This window comes from Cetorhinus maximus, unplaced genomic scaffold (assembly GCF_964194155.1).
Source record: "Cetorhinus maximus unplaced genomic scaffold, sCetMax3.hap1.1 HAP1_SCAFFOLD_1557, whole genome shotgun sequence".
NCBI classification, from domain to species: Eukaryota; Metazoa; Chordata; class Chondrichthyes; order Lamniformes; family Cetorhinidae; genus Cetorhinus; species Cetorhinus maximus.
Window position 1 is genome coordinate 44,364 of NW_027597497.1, and position 14,141 is coordinate 58,504.

The 14,141-nt window shown below is 45.0% G+C and overlaps 1 long non-coding RNA gene, 2 other non-coding genes and 1 pseudogene across 4 annotated transcripts; 3 read left to right on the forward strand and 1 right to left on the reverse strand.

The window, feature by feature from the left end:
• The window catches only part of LOC144676381 (uncharacterized), a 61,309-nt pseudogene that overhangs the window by 29,067 nt on the left and 18,101 nt on the right, over positions 1 to 14,141 (forward strand).
• On the reverse strand, positions 4,442 to 7,491 carry LOC144676382 (uncharacterized). Of its 2 annotated transcripts, XR_013575322.1 has the most exons (4): positions 7,352 to 7,491; positions 6,918 to 7,031; positions 5,482 to 5,587; positions 4,442 to 4,466 (listed from the first exon to the last, which is right to left on the reverse strand). It is a non-coding gene; the product is annotated as an uncharacterized LOC144676382 (long non-coding RNA). The 2 variants fall into 2 exon arrangements; XR_013575321.1 differs by lacking the exon at positions 7,352 to 7,491 and having other exon boundaries at positions 6,918 to 7,250.
• trnak-cuu (transfer RNA lysine (anticodon CUU)) lies at positions 10,904 to 10,976 on the forward strand. The gene has a single exon. It is a non-coding gene; the product is annotated as a tRNA-Lys (tRNA).
• trnat-cgu (transfer RNA threonine (anticodon CGU)) lies at positions 12,615 to 12,687 on the forward strand. Its single transcript has one exon. It is a non-coding gene; the product is annotated as a tRNA-Thr (tRNA).

Consider the following 14,141-nt stretch of genomic DNA (forward strand, 5'->3'; position numbering starts at 1 on the left):
AGTTGTGTTTTGTCCCAAATACCCACTTTCTGTTTGTAACCCTGTAAGTTCCTCTATCCCAAATCCCTGTCAACTCCCTTTTAAAATTCCTGATAGAATCAGGTTCCAGCACCTTTTCAGGTAGAATGTTCCAGATCCTGAGAACTCTCTGTTGGTGTAGAAACTGCTGAACTCGATGTTGAGTGTGGAAGATTATAAGTGGGAGTGGGGCGGAGAATTAAAATGACCAGTGACCGGAAGCTCAGGGTCAAGCTCACAGACTGAACGGAGGTTGTTCCATAAAGTGATCACCCAACCTGTGTTTGGTCTTCCCAATGTCGAGCAGATCACATCGTGAGCAGTGAATACAGTAACTAAACTGCAAGAAGTACAAATAAATCACTGTTTGGTTCCATCTTGCACAACCTTGAGAACAGCCTGAAGAGAGATACTTGAAGAATAAAGGTTAAAATATAATTACATTGTCTATCTCAGAGTGTAATCCAAGAACAACACCTTGTATTTACAGGAAGGGTTGTGGGGCTGGAGGAGGTTACAGAGATACTGAGGATCCGGTTGACATTGTCTATCTCACCGGTGTCAAATTCATTTTCCATGGTGGCTCTGATCCAATATCCTGACACTGGCTGAGGGCAACATTCAGCAGAATTTATAAAAATGGAACTAGATACAAATGAACTATATCAGTATTTACGGACACCTCGGTTTTATTTATTGTTCCTGCTGCTCCCGATACCCGGCATCTCTTCGCTTGAATCATCACATCGACACTAGGGGCAAATGACTGGGCTGAGGCCTGTCTCAGATAAAAACACGAGGACCACTTGTCACCACAGAATCATAGAAATTGTAGCACAGAGGAGGCAATTCAGCCCATCATGTCTGTACTGGCTGAAAATGAGCAAACCAGTCTAATCCCGCTTCCCAGCTCTTGGTCCATAATCCTGTAGGTTACAGAACATCCAGTGTATATCCCAGTACTTCTTAAATCTGTGTATTTCTGCCTCCACCACCCTTTCAGTCAGTGAGTTCCAAGACCCACCACCCTCTGGATAAAAGCATTATTGAACTCCCCTCTAATCCTTCCACTAATTACTTTAAATCTCTATCCTCTTGGTTCTGACCTCTGTAAATGAAATGGGTCCTTCCTATCTGGGACCCTCACAATTTTTACACCTCAATTAAATCTCCCCTCTTCCTCCCCTGTCCCAAAGAAAACAACCCCAGCCTCTCCAACCTTTCCTCAGAGTTAAAATTCTCCAGTCCTGCCAACATCTAGGTAAATCTCTTCTGCGCCTGCTCCAGTGTGATCACATCTTTCCTGTAATGTGCTGACTACAACTGGATTCAGTACTCTAGCTGTGCTCTAACTAGTGTTTTTTTTATAGTTCTAGAATAACCGTGCTCTCACCTTCCATTAACTTCAATGTGATGGAAATCTAAGCGGCTGGAATCTTTCAGCATTTGAAAGATATTTACAAATGATTCGAGGGTTTCTTACAGTTGGGATCTTTCTCTGTTCTGTCCATTCGAAGTGTCAGATAACAGACTTTCTCCTGGGAATATCGAGCTGGTGTTTTGGGCCGTGATGTGTTTCCTTGTTCATCTTGTTGACTCTAAATGATGAATCTTGTGGATTCAGAGACCAGATAATCAAGCTCACAACAGATTGTCTCACGCTGACTTTATTAACAGCACCGCAGTAATACAGACAGGGTATACTTCCCCGATCCAGAGAACAGGGATAATGTTGGGGTAGACTCCTCGTTGTTCGAGTGCCCAAACTGTAAATGATTTAATCATTTCCTGTGGGTCCTCTCCTGACTGAAGAGTTCGGTGTGGGTTCGACATGGACGTCCACAGAACTGACCGTTCATATTGTTGTTGGTGGTGATTGGGTTAACTTCTGCCGCTGTGCCACCTCTGACCTTCCTCTGGGCACTTCGGATGTTGAGTTTGGTGTAGATGGTCCTCGAAACACACTGAACCAAACTTCAGTGCTTCCCACCATATATACACTCATAGAGCACAGAAGGCCATTCGGCCCATTGTGTCCACGCTGCTCACAAAGTTCTGACTACACTAATCCCATTATCCAGCGCTTGTCCCATAGCTCTGCAGGCTAAGGCAATGCAAGTGAATATTTAAATACTTCTAAAATGTTACAAGAGTCTCTGACTCAACCACCCTTTCAGGTAGTGAGTTCTAGACTCCCACCACCCTCTGGGTGAAAAAACAATTCTCCTGAACTCCCCTCTTAGCCTTCTACCTCTTACCTTAAATCTATGCCCCCCCCGGTTATTGACCCCACTACTAATGGAAAAAGTGCCTTCCTATCCACCCAACTATGCCTCTCATAATCTTATACACCTCTATCAGGTCCCCTTCGCTGCTTTTGGGAATACAACCCCAGCCTATCCAATATTTCCTCATAGCTCAGACCCTCCAGCCTGGGCAGTATCTTGGTAAATCTCCTCTGCACCCTCTCCAGTGCTATCACATCCTTCCTATAATGTAGAGACCAGAACTCGGCCGGTTGACTGCAGTGTTTTCCGAGGAGAGGCGGTCTGCAATGCAGGAGTTTGTGAGGCTCTTTTTTAGGGTGTCCTTGTATCGGTTGTGCTGACCACCTTGATGTTGTTTGCCCTGAGACAGTTCCCCATGGAAGATCAGCTTGGGAATTCTGTGATTGTCCATGTGGGAAACATGGCCTGGCCATCGGAGCTGAATTTTCTGGAGGGTGGTCTCCAAGCTGTTGAACCCAGTGTGATGGAGAACCTCGTTATTTGTGATTTTTGTCCTGCCATCTAATTCTCAGGATGGACCTCGGGTGTCTTTGCTGGAAGTGTTCCAGAGCTTTGATGTGGCTCCAAGAGCAGACCCAGGATTCCGCTCCATACAGCAGGGTGGTCAGGACAATGGCCTGGTAAAGTTTGATTTTAGTTTTCAGTTTAATGCCATGCTGTTTCCAGACAGATAATACCCTGGTTTTAGACTAGATTGCACAGGAGTTCACGGGATATACAGCAGAGAACCAGGCCATTCAGCCCAATCAGTCCATGCTGGTGTTTACGCTCCACTCGAGCCTCCTCCCATTTTTTCTCATCTAAATCTACCAATGTAATCATCTATTCCCTTCTTTCTCATAGAGCTATCCATTTTCCCCTGAAATGCACCTATTTTATTCACTTCCTGATGCAAATTCTATGCAATTCACCCCTGTCCCGAGAGGATGGATCTTAGTCCCGGTGGGCTAGTGGAAGTGAGGGAAGCAGCAGAGGCAGCTGATCAGATTGTCTCAATCTTAGTGACAAAGAAGCTCCATGAGCTCCTCACACTTGTTGTTGGAGGTGAGGATGGAGGTGACAGGGGAGAGGAAGAGACCTTCAAAAGGAACTAACTTGTGTTAAAGGTACTAAAAAGACTCAATACACTGTATTTAACACACAGCACTTCAATAGTACAAATGGCCCCCTATAACTGGGCTGGGGTTTATGAAGATCAACAGAAACTGACCCCAATGAACATAGTTCAGTCCTGGATGTGATTATCAGCAAATCCCAATCACTGTAGTTACTTGTGAACGTGTTGGTGCCTCAGCAGGTTGAATGATCGAGTGAATCCCTTCCCACACTCCGTACAGGTGAACGGTCTCTCCCCAGGGTGAATTCTCTGGTGTACCGTAAGGTCAGATGACCATCTGAACCCAGTCTCACAGTGAGAGCACCTGAATGGTCTCTCGTCAGTGTGAACATGTTGATGGGACATCAGGTTCCCGGAACTTTTGAAGCACTTCCCGCAGTCTGGGCATTTAAAAGTTTTCTCCCCAGTGTGAACCCGCTGGTGTTTCAGCAGGATGGATGGATCAATGAATCCCATACCACACTCGGAGCAGGTGAATGGCCTCTCCCCAGGGTGAATTCGCTGGTGTCTCAGCAGGCTGGATAACTGAGTGAATCTCTTCCTACACTCAGAGCAGTTGAATAGCCTCTCCCCAGTGTGAATTTACTGATGTGTCAGGAGGTGGTGTAACTGAGTGAATCTCTTCCAACACTCAGCAGTTGAACGGCTTCTCCCCAGTGTGAATTCGCTGATGTGTCAGGAGGTGGTGTAACTGAGCGAATCCCTTCCACACTCGGAGCAGGTGAACGGTCTCTCCTCAGTGTGACTGCGTCGATGAGTTTCCAGGTCAGATGGGTAAGTGAATCCCTTCCCACAGTCCCAACATTTCCACGGTTTCTTTTCGCTATGACTGCATTTATGTCCTGCCAGGCCAGGTGATCGGCTGAAGCCTCGTCCACACACAGAACACGTGTACGGTTTCTCCCCATTGTGAACGGTGCTTTTTCCTTTCATGTTCAAAATCCAAAGATATTCAGTTTACGATAAATTGGGCAGCGCAGTCAGCTCCTGATGTGATGTTTGGGTTTCAGTTTGCCGACTGCAAATCCTCCCCTTCTAATCCCCTGTGAAATTGATTTTAAACAGAAAAGAGAGTGAGAGAGAACCCACAAAAACACAAAGGCAGGTTGTGAAATTGAGCTGAATGAATCTGGTAATTTGTGGGGCCGGCACTAGGGATAAGTGACCATGAAAGCTGTTGGATATTTGAAAAAACCTCACTGGTTCGCTCATGGACTTCAGGAAGTGGAACCTGCCACCCAGTCTGGGTCTACACTGGCCTCTATGGAAAGACAGAGTGAGAGAGAGAGAGAAAGAGAAAGAGGTAGGTAGCGCAGGAGGCAAAGGAGATGGATTGTTTATATCTATAACATAAGCAGAACTTTGACAGAATCTTCCAATCCCTCAACCTCCACCCCCAGAAGGACCAGGGTAGCAAGTGTATGTGAGCATCATCGCCTCCAAGTTCCCCTCCAAGTCACACACCGTCCTGACTTGTCTGACGCACTCCCAGCCGGCCTCCCACTTTCAGCCTCCCTGTAACCTTGAGGTCATCCAAAACTCTGCTGCCCGTGTGCTTACTCACACCAAGTCTTGTTCACCTATCACCCATGTGCTCACTGACCTACAAAGGATCTAGGATAAGAAGCACCTTCATTTTAAAACTCTCATCCACTTTTTGAAATTCCATGTTGGTCTCGCTCCTCCCTATCGCTGTAATCCAGCCTCACAACCCTCTGAGATGTTTGTGCTCCTTTCGTTCTGACCTGCTGAGCGTTCTGTCAGTTTCCATGGCCCCAAGCTCTGGAATTTTCTCCCCAAACCTCTCTTCCTCTCTACTTCATTTTTCTCCTTTAAGACACTGCTTAAAACCTACCTCTTTGACCAAACATTTGGTCACCTGGCCTAATATCTCCTTATTTGTCTCAGTGTCAAACCTTGCTTTTAACATTTCTGTGAAATGCCTTGGAACATTGTCTTACATTAAAAGTGCCATATAAATACAAATTGTTGCTGTTGATTTGGACATTTATCACTGTTCCTTCATCATCGCTGGGTGAATAACCTGTAACTCCTTACCTAACAGCATTGTGGGATCATCTTCACCACATGGACTGCAGCGGTTCAAGAAGGTCAAACATCATCTTCTCCACAGGTAACTGGGGATCACAATAGATGCTGGTATCTGTGGAGAGAGGCAGAGTTAACATTTCAAGGTGTGCAGAATGATTTTTCTAAATTCATGTGGGCATCACTCAGGCCAGCATTCAGAGGGCAGTTAAGAGTCAACCACTGCTTGGTCTGGAGTCACATGTAGGCAAGACTAAGGACGGCAGATTTCCTTCCCTAAAGGGCACTAGTGAACCAGGTGGGTTTTTAGGACAATCATCATCGGTCATCATTAGACTTTTAATTCTAGATTTTTGTTATGGAATTGGAATTCCACCATCTGCCATGACGGGATTTGAATCCGTGTCCCCAGGATATTGCCCTGGGTCTCTGGATTACTCGTCCAGTGACAATACCATTACAGCATCGCCTCCTCCCTGAGAGTAAAAATGGTGCAGAATTTGATGGTCAATATAAGCTTAGAAGTGGAATAGAAATGGACTATAGGTCAGGAAAAGCAATTCCTGACTATGAAAGATACTGTGGGAAGATAAAGCTGGGAAGCCAGCAGCACATGGTCGGGGGGTGGACAGTGGTGGAAACTTCATTTAGACACAATCGACAGTAGTAACAGTAAAATACTAAACATAACTCAAATACATCCATTATTAGAGACAGGGGAAGTTAAAAAATGGTAGAGAAGTGATCAGGGAGGGCAGAGGTGAAACAGAGCAATGGATGAACATGGATTCAGATCCACAATAAAGGAGCAACACCAGCCCCAGAGCCATGGAGCGTCTCACAGATGCAGAGCATAGAACTAAAAGCTCTAAATTGTAGGTGGATGGTGAAAAACAGTCAACTCTGAAACAGTTTCAGTTTTCAACTTTAAACTCTCCTGCTGGATTCTGCAGCTGAAAAGATATCAGAAGCACTGAAGTCAGAGAAAAATCTCCCAGTTGAGGAAATACCCGGGGAGTGGGGTGATGTCACCGTGTAATTGTCAATGTGTGATGATGTCACTGTGTAATTGTCGATGTGTGATGATGTCACAGGCACGAATACAGAACATCTGGGTCTGTGCAAACCAGTGATCACCACACAATGAAGGATGTGAGGGTATAGAGGAAATTAACCAGAATGGTTCGAGAGGTGAGGGGTTTTATCTGTAAGATGAGGTTCGAGAAACTGGGGTTGTTCTCCTTGGAGTAAAGGAGATTGAGGGGAGATTTGATAGAGCTGTACAGGATTATGAAAGGTAGTTAAATAAAAACTGTTCCCATTAGTTGATTCTGAAAGGATTAAGGGACAGAGTTTTAAGATTTTGTGCAAGATCCACAAGGGGGATGCCAGGAAGAGATTTTTTTAACCCAGTGACTGGTAATGACCTGGAACTCAATGCTTACATTCAAAGGCTGGTGATATTCAGGCCCTGGTGAAACAAGTGACTTTCAGATTTTGACATGATGTTTGGTTTTGGTTTCTCATCTCCCTCAAGTTTGCCCTCCTCTTCTAACATCCTGTAAATAGAGTTCACAAAATCCATCAGTCAGTCCCGAACAGAAATTCAGAAAGGCCAAACGTTTCTCTTGGTTTGAGTTTGCTGTGTGTAAATCCTCCCCTTCTAACCCCCTGGAAAAGGAGTTTCCAAAATCCATCCCTGTCAGTCCAGGATAGAAAAATCACAACATTCTCTCCTCCTGCTACCTGGACCAGGATGACCGCGCATGCGCCCTGCTGCACATTGCCCCCTATAAAGATGGCAGCCGTTACCCCGGGCCTGGCGAAGGGAGAAATCCAGATTTTTTCGGCCCGTTCTCTGCAAACGCAAGACCAGTACCTTGCTATTTGGCGTCTTCGGCCTGCACTGTGTCTTTATGAAGCCTCCCTGCCCACTCCGCTGGCTCCATTCCTCCTCACACACCCACTAACTCTGTTAGTTTGCTCCACTCAACATTGTCTCACCCGCTGTGAGCAGCTTCAGTCACGGACCAGTACTGCGCATGCGCATGAAACAGACCGAAATGCGCATGCCCCAGCACACACCGCAATGCGCACGCGCAGGAAGCTGCTGAAGTGTGGAGAGGGCACATTCTGTCTCGCAGTGAAACCTGGGTCTCCGCTCCGCCATTGAAAAACCATGTTGTAGAACAGAAACCTATGTCCTGTAATCAGAATACGATGGGTGACATAGGGGCAAGATATAAAATTGCTGAATCAATTGATGCAGCGGCCAAATTGCTCAGGGCTCCACCACAATTCTCTCCTGGATATAATGATCCTCCAGTTACATCTGAACTCTTTGCAGTCCCAGTGAAGCTCAATGCAAACTGGAGGAACAGCACCTCATTTTCTGACGAGGCACTTTACAGCCTTTCGGACTGAATATTGAATTCAACAACTTTAGGTCTTGAATTCCCTCCTCCATCCCCACCCCCTTTCCGTTTCTTCCCCCTCCCTTTTGTTTTCTCCAATAATTTGCATAGATTTTTATTTTCCCACCTATTTCCATTATTTTTAAATCTATACCTTTTATGCCCTGTTAGTCTTATTTCACCCCACCCCCAACAGAGCTGTACCTTGTGTGTCCTGCCATCCATTCTAAATTAGCACATTCTTTTAGATAATATCACCACCTTCAACACCTCTTTGTTCTTTTGCCTCTGACATCTTTTGATTATCTGCTCCTATCACTGCTTGCTTGTCCCTATAACCACCCCCCCACCCACCCCCACTTCTCTCCCCCCACCCCCCACCTTAAACCAGCTTATATTTCACCCCTCTCCTAATTTTACTCAGTTCTGTTGAAGGGTCATGAGGACTCAAAACGTCAACATTGTTCTTCTCCGCCGATGCTGCCAGACCTGCTGAGTTTTACCAGGTCATTCTGTTTTTGTTTTGGATTTCCAGCATCCGCAGTTTTTTGTATTTATCTCAGCAGATGGGGTGAGCTCCTGACTTTTCCCCCTATACGTGGAACATTTAAACCGTGTCTTGCCAGTATAAATTCTCTGATTGTGGATCAAATCCTTTGAACTTTTAAAGTTGGAGTGTTAACGTGTAAGCTAACTGAATAAAGCCCTTTGCACACGAGAAGTATCTGAATGGTCTCCCACCAGCAAGACTGTGTTGCTGTGTCAGTAAATGGGATGAGAGTGAATTCCTTTCCAATTCCAGCTGGTAAATAACCTGTTTACAGTGTGAATTTACTTACACATTTTCAGCTCAGACATGATCTCCAAATCTACTGGTAATGGGTTCCACATTCTTAGCACTACATAAGAAAACGGAGCATGAGTAGGCCATTCGGCCCCTCAAGCATGCTCCGCCATTTAATAAGATCATGGCTGATCTGATAGTCACCTGAAATCTGTACCCTACCTATCTCCGACAACCTGTCACCCCCTTGCTTGCCAAGAATATATCCACCGCTGCCTTAAAAATATTTAAAGACTCTGCTTCCAGAGCCATTTCAGGAAGAGTTCATAAGTTTCACGACCCATTGAGAGAAAAAAAATCGCCTCATCTCCGTTTTAAATGGGTGACCCTTTATTTTTAAACAGCGATCCCGAGTTCTAGATTCTCCCACAAGAGGTAACATCCTCTCCAAATCCGCCCTGTCAAGTACTGCTCAGGGTCTTATATGTTTCACTAATCAGGAAAAGAAAATCAAAGCACTGCACATGCTGGTTACCTGAAATAAAAACAGAAAATGCTGGAATTCTCAGCAGACCTTTTAGCGTCTGTGGAGAGAGAGACATCGTTTTCAATTCAGGCCTGTAGCCTTTCATTAGAACCGCACTGCATCTGAAATGTTAATTAAGCCTCTCAATCCAAAGATGCTGCCAGATGTGGTCAGGGAGCTTAAGAAGGAAATGAAAATCCCCTTTGAGGAATGGAATCCAATGAGAATGAAGGATGAACCAGAGACAGTCAAGGCACCTATCCCTTCTTTAAGACGCTGGAACATTGACTCTGATGTTATCAATGAAATTAGCTGATCTGAGACAGTGAAAGGATTCTCGTTACTGCACAGCAGGAATTCAAACCTAATATCGGCTTTCAGACGAGCAGAAAACGTGGTAACAGACAAGACAATTAAAGGCTCGAAGGGAAATGGCACCGGTTGTAGAAGAGCTGGTTCCCAGTGACATGGATGTGTCTAAAGTGGGTGGGATCAAACTGTTTCCATGTGTCCACAATGAACGTCTCACTCTTTATTTTGGAAGAGTAAAACTGATAGAGCGCGATAGCTATCTGGGTGGTGGCAATCTGAAGATTAGACTCACTGACACCCTGGTTAGGATACGTTATCAGTTAGGTTTGTGTAAGTGTCTGTGGCACAATTGGTCAGCGTGTTTGCCTGTTAACTGAAAGGTTGGTGATTCAAAACCACCCAGTGGTTGAAGATTTTTACTGTTTCTCCCCCACATCACCAATCATTGTCACACAGTTCTGGATTGTCATTGGGTACTTGGGCTGCAAGATATCACCCCCCAAACGGTGGCAGGTCTTTTGTTGTCCAGTGAGCTCGCACAAAAACAGCTTCTTTTTTAAAATTACGTTTTCTGTCAAATACAATAAGAAAAGATTTGGACCCACTCTGTACCTTCATCTAACCCATTAGAAATCCATGAAATTGTTGGAATCAAACGAACCCATCAATTATTCTCTCTTCCTCAGCTCCACAGTGAGTGAGACAGGGAAAAGCAGAAAAGCAGCAATATTCCGGCCCCGCACTCTCCAATCACCCGCTGCCAGCAGAAAGCGGCGACTGCAGCTTCAATCAGCGGGTTACTGCCCATCCCTGGGACGCGAGATACTCCAACCCGGACCAAACCTCCCAATACACCGAGCACAGGCTCAGGAAAATGCAGGTAGATTATATCCCAGTCACTAAACCTCCGAGCAGCATTTACAGAATACCCGAGTGAGTGAGTCACAAATAAAAGTCACACCAAATTTCTAATTCTTTTCACTGTAAAATTCCTTTATTTTATTGAAAAGCTGACTGCTGTGAATCTGAAAATGAGCACCATGGGATTTGTGTTACCGAGTGACTTGTTTTCCATTGTTTGTCCGTCAGTTTTGCAATTCAATTTGTGTTGGATAATGAAATGAACCTGATTTCAAAATGAGGGCACAAAGCAGGTAAGTATTAAATGCAGGAGAAAATCCTGAGGAAAATGGATCACAGTATTTGGAAGGAGGTGCAGCGAAGAAGTGGAAGATGTGAATGATGTTATTGATGATTGAGAGGAATGCACTGCAATCTTGGGGCTTTTGTAGGCTGATTACGTCCCACAATTTAAAATTCCGACCAAGCTGAGGTATCAGGTGGAAAGCAACAGGTTTATCCATGTATGTTGGGATACGAAGCAGTTTATCACGTGCCCGGCTAGCTCAGTCGGTAGAGCATGAGACTCTTAATCTCAGGGTCGTGGGTTCGAGCCCCACGTTGGGCGCTGTAATGTTTTAAAAATTTGATTAAGAGTCGTACGGTCTGGAAACATTGATCCTGTTTCTCCCTCCAGCTGCTGAGTTTTTCCAGCATTTCCTGTGTTTGATTCAGATTTGCGTCATTTGCAGTAATTTGCTTTTATCTTTTTACTTCTAAATCGTGTTGCTTTAAAAAAAACACCAACCAATCACTTCGGCTCCTGTGAAACTTACAAGACAGACATTCACCACTGAAAGCAACTGACACACATCAAATTCAAAACACTTTATTGTTGCATCTCTTCCTGCTTCTGTCCCTGCCTCGCCTCCAGCTCCCTCTGACCGTTCAGCCCCCAGGTCAATTAACTGCTCGATGCAGACACAGCCAGTTCGTGGGAATGGGTAAAACTCGTGGGTAAAGAGACACCTGGATCTCATCTTCCTGGTTCTCCCAGATACTGATTACAGGAATGTGCCCAGTGCCGATTATCCACAGTGACTCTCCTCCCAGTTGTTCAGCTTTGAAACTGATTTACACACTGGGTTTCAATGTGAAGAAAGCAGAGCTGTGATAAGCTTATATTGTTCAACAGATGTACTGCAAGAAGGTATATAACAGGCTGATGGTAACAGTGCTCTTTGGACGTGGTGAGCTCTAGGGAAGGATTGGCACCATTAATGTGTCGCTCAATTAATCTCGTGACAAATCTCGTGCTGGAAATGACAAGAAAACTCGCTGAATTTGCTCCGTGTTTTGGTTTCAAAAGAGCGAATACAAGGTAAGAAAGTACATCTTGCTCGAGTCGGTTATAAAATGGCAGGATGACCCGTGCTGTTGGGAAACATAAAATTACAGAAAGTTACAGCGCAGAAAAAGGCCATTCGGCCGGGCGTGCTGGTTTATGAGCAGTTGTGATTGGTTGATCCATTGGTTTGCCAGTGTAAACAAGAGGCAGCAAAATTCGCACTTCTCCCACCCATATTTTGGCTCACACCAACATTTCCACAGTCAGTGCTTTGCAAACAGTACTTCTCCTCTCTTCTTCCTTCACTGCAACTCACGAGTGTGATGTTTTCCAGGTCTGAGGCGAAACTTAAACTCTCACTCCTCTGATTCTGGTGGAGTTTTTAAACGTTTCTAATCAATGAGTGATTGACACTCGTTTTGACAAATTCAATAAATCTACATTCCCTGACCGGGAATCGAACCCGGGCCGCGGTGGTGAGAGAGCCGAATCCGAACCACGAGACCACCAGGGAAGTTGCACCCGCACTTTTCGATTTGGCTTATCTACGCTGCTTTTGCCGATTGATTTTCAGTTCAGATCTCTTCACCACAAAACTCCCTGTTTAGGTTCAAGATAAACGACTTCTTCAACCAATGAAAACAACGGTCGCTGTGAGCTGGAACATGAAATTGACAGTGAGGTGAAATAGTCCCACAAGCTGCTCATGTGCAGCTTTCAATTTCCAAAACCCCCCATCACTGAAAGAAACTGACACACATCAAATTCTGCCGCTTTCATGTCGCATCTTTTAACTTCCTGTTCTCCCTCTCAGACGTTTCCAGGCCGGTCAAATGTCATTCGTTTGGAACTTTACCCTGGTCCTCGTCCACTGATTATGGTCAACTTTCCCTGCAGTGTAGTTTCTAGTTGGCAGTTGGCCCCATAGCTCAGTGGTTAGAGCACTGGTCTCGTAAACCAGGGGTCGCGAGTTCAACTCTCGCTGGAGCCTGTGGCTATGGTTTAGCTGTTGAAACCAAGTTCTGTGGATAAGTGGGCGATGGGCTGGACAATGAGAGGCTGCAAAGTTAGATGGGTCAGGTGATTGGTTAACAAGACGGCAGGAAATGTAGCAAGTCTGAAGTTACTCACTTGGTCTTAAAAATAATTTAAAAAAAAAACCAAGGCAGCACATTTTTCAAAAGCTGAGAAAGTTATGTACTGGTGTTCAAAGAGACTTTTTGTACAAGGAACGCAGAAGTTGCATCAATCTGTGTAGTACCATTGGTCAGTGCATTCGGCTGTTAACTGAAAGCTTGGTGGTTCAAAAGCACTCAAAGACGAAGCATTCAATGTTTTCCCTCCCCCCTCCCCCTCCTCCCATCTCATCAAAATTCATTGTCACACAGATCCAGGTTGTCAATGACAGCAAGAAAAAATTCCACAAATGTTACCAGTTCTGCCGTTCTGCAGTGAATTTCGAATCAGGGAATCCTCGGTGTCTAACGCAAATGTGATAACCACAACACATCAAAAACAAGCGCAGCTCCTTGGAAACGAGTGAGAACGTCAAACCGTGCAGTCTTAGTGCACTTCTGAACCTTGCTTTGTGGAAGTATAATTCGGCTGAAAACCTCAGCCATGCGGCAGAGAAATTGATCTAATGTTAGAATCATCAGATAACACAGCACATCAGCAGCTCATTCAACACCTCACACATGTGCGAACTATCTTAGTGCAATTCGGCCCCCATCCTTCTCCATTCCTTAAGGACAGTGCATTTTTCAGAATATCATTCAAAACCTGGGAAGTATAAATGTCACATGGCTGTGAAATAATACAGCCATTGACTATTTCACAAAAAAACAGCAACAATGCAACCTTTCCCCACTCTGTATTTTGATAATGCTACTTCCTGGTTTCAAACAGAGAATCATTCGTGTATGAGGTGACCGTGATCCCCACTGCCCTGCACAAACCCTGCGCTGTAAAGATCCCAACGGAGCTGTCTGGGATGTTAAACGGTGACGTCACGCAGCAGCACTTTGGGTCTTTGTTTTGAAGAAATGGAATTCGGCTGTTCTCATTAGGAATGCTGGAGACAGACTGATCAACAATGTCATCATCAAATGGCACAACGCAAAAGAGGCCCTTCCACCCGTCCTATCTACGTCAGTTTTGTGCAAAGAGCTTTATAATTTATGATAATTTCCTTCTCTTTCTCCTTCGCCCTGCACAATTCCCATTTGGAAACTCCGTGTTAAGAAAACCAATATTGAAAGCTTCAGCTGGTTCCTCACCTGAGCCAATACGTCAGACTTGCTCCAGGCACTGACGTTTGCAGTGAAGGAGAACAAAGCAATATAATTTGCAGGCTAACCTGGATCTTTTTTTATCGATTCACGGGATGTGAGATTCGCTGTCTAGGCCAGCATTTGTTGCCCATCCTTAATTGCCCTTGGGAAG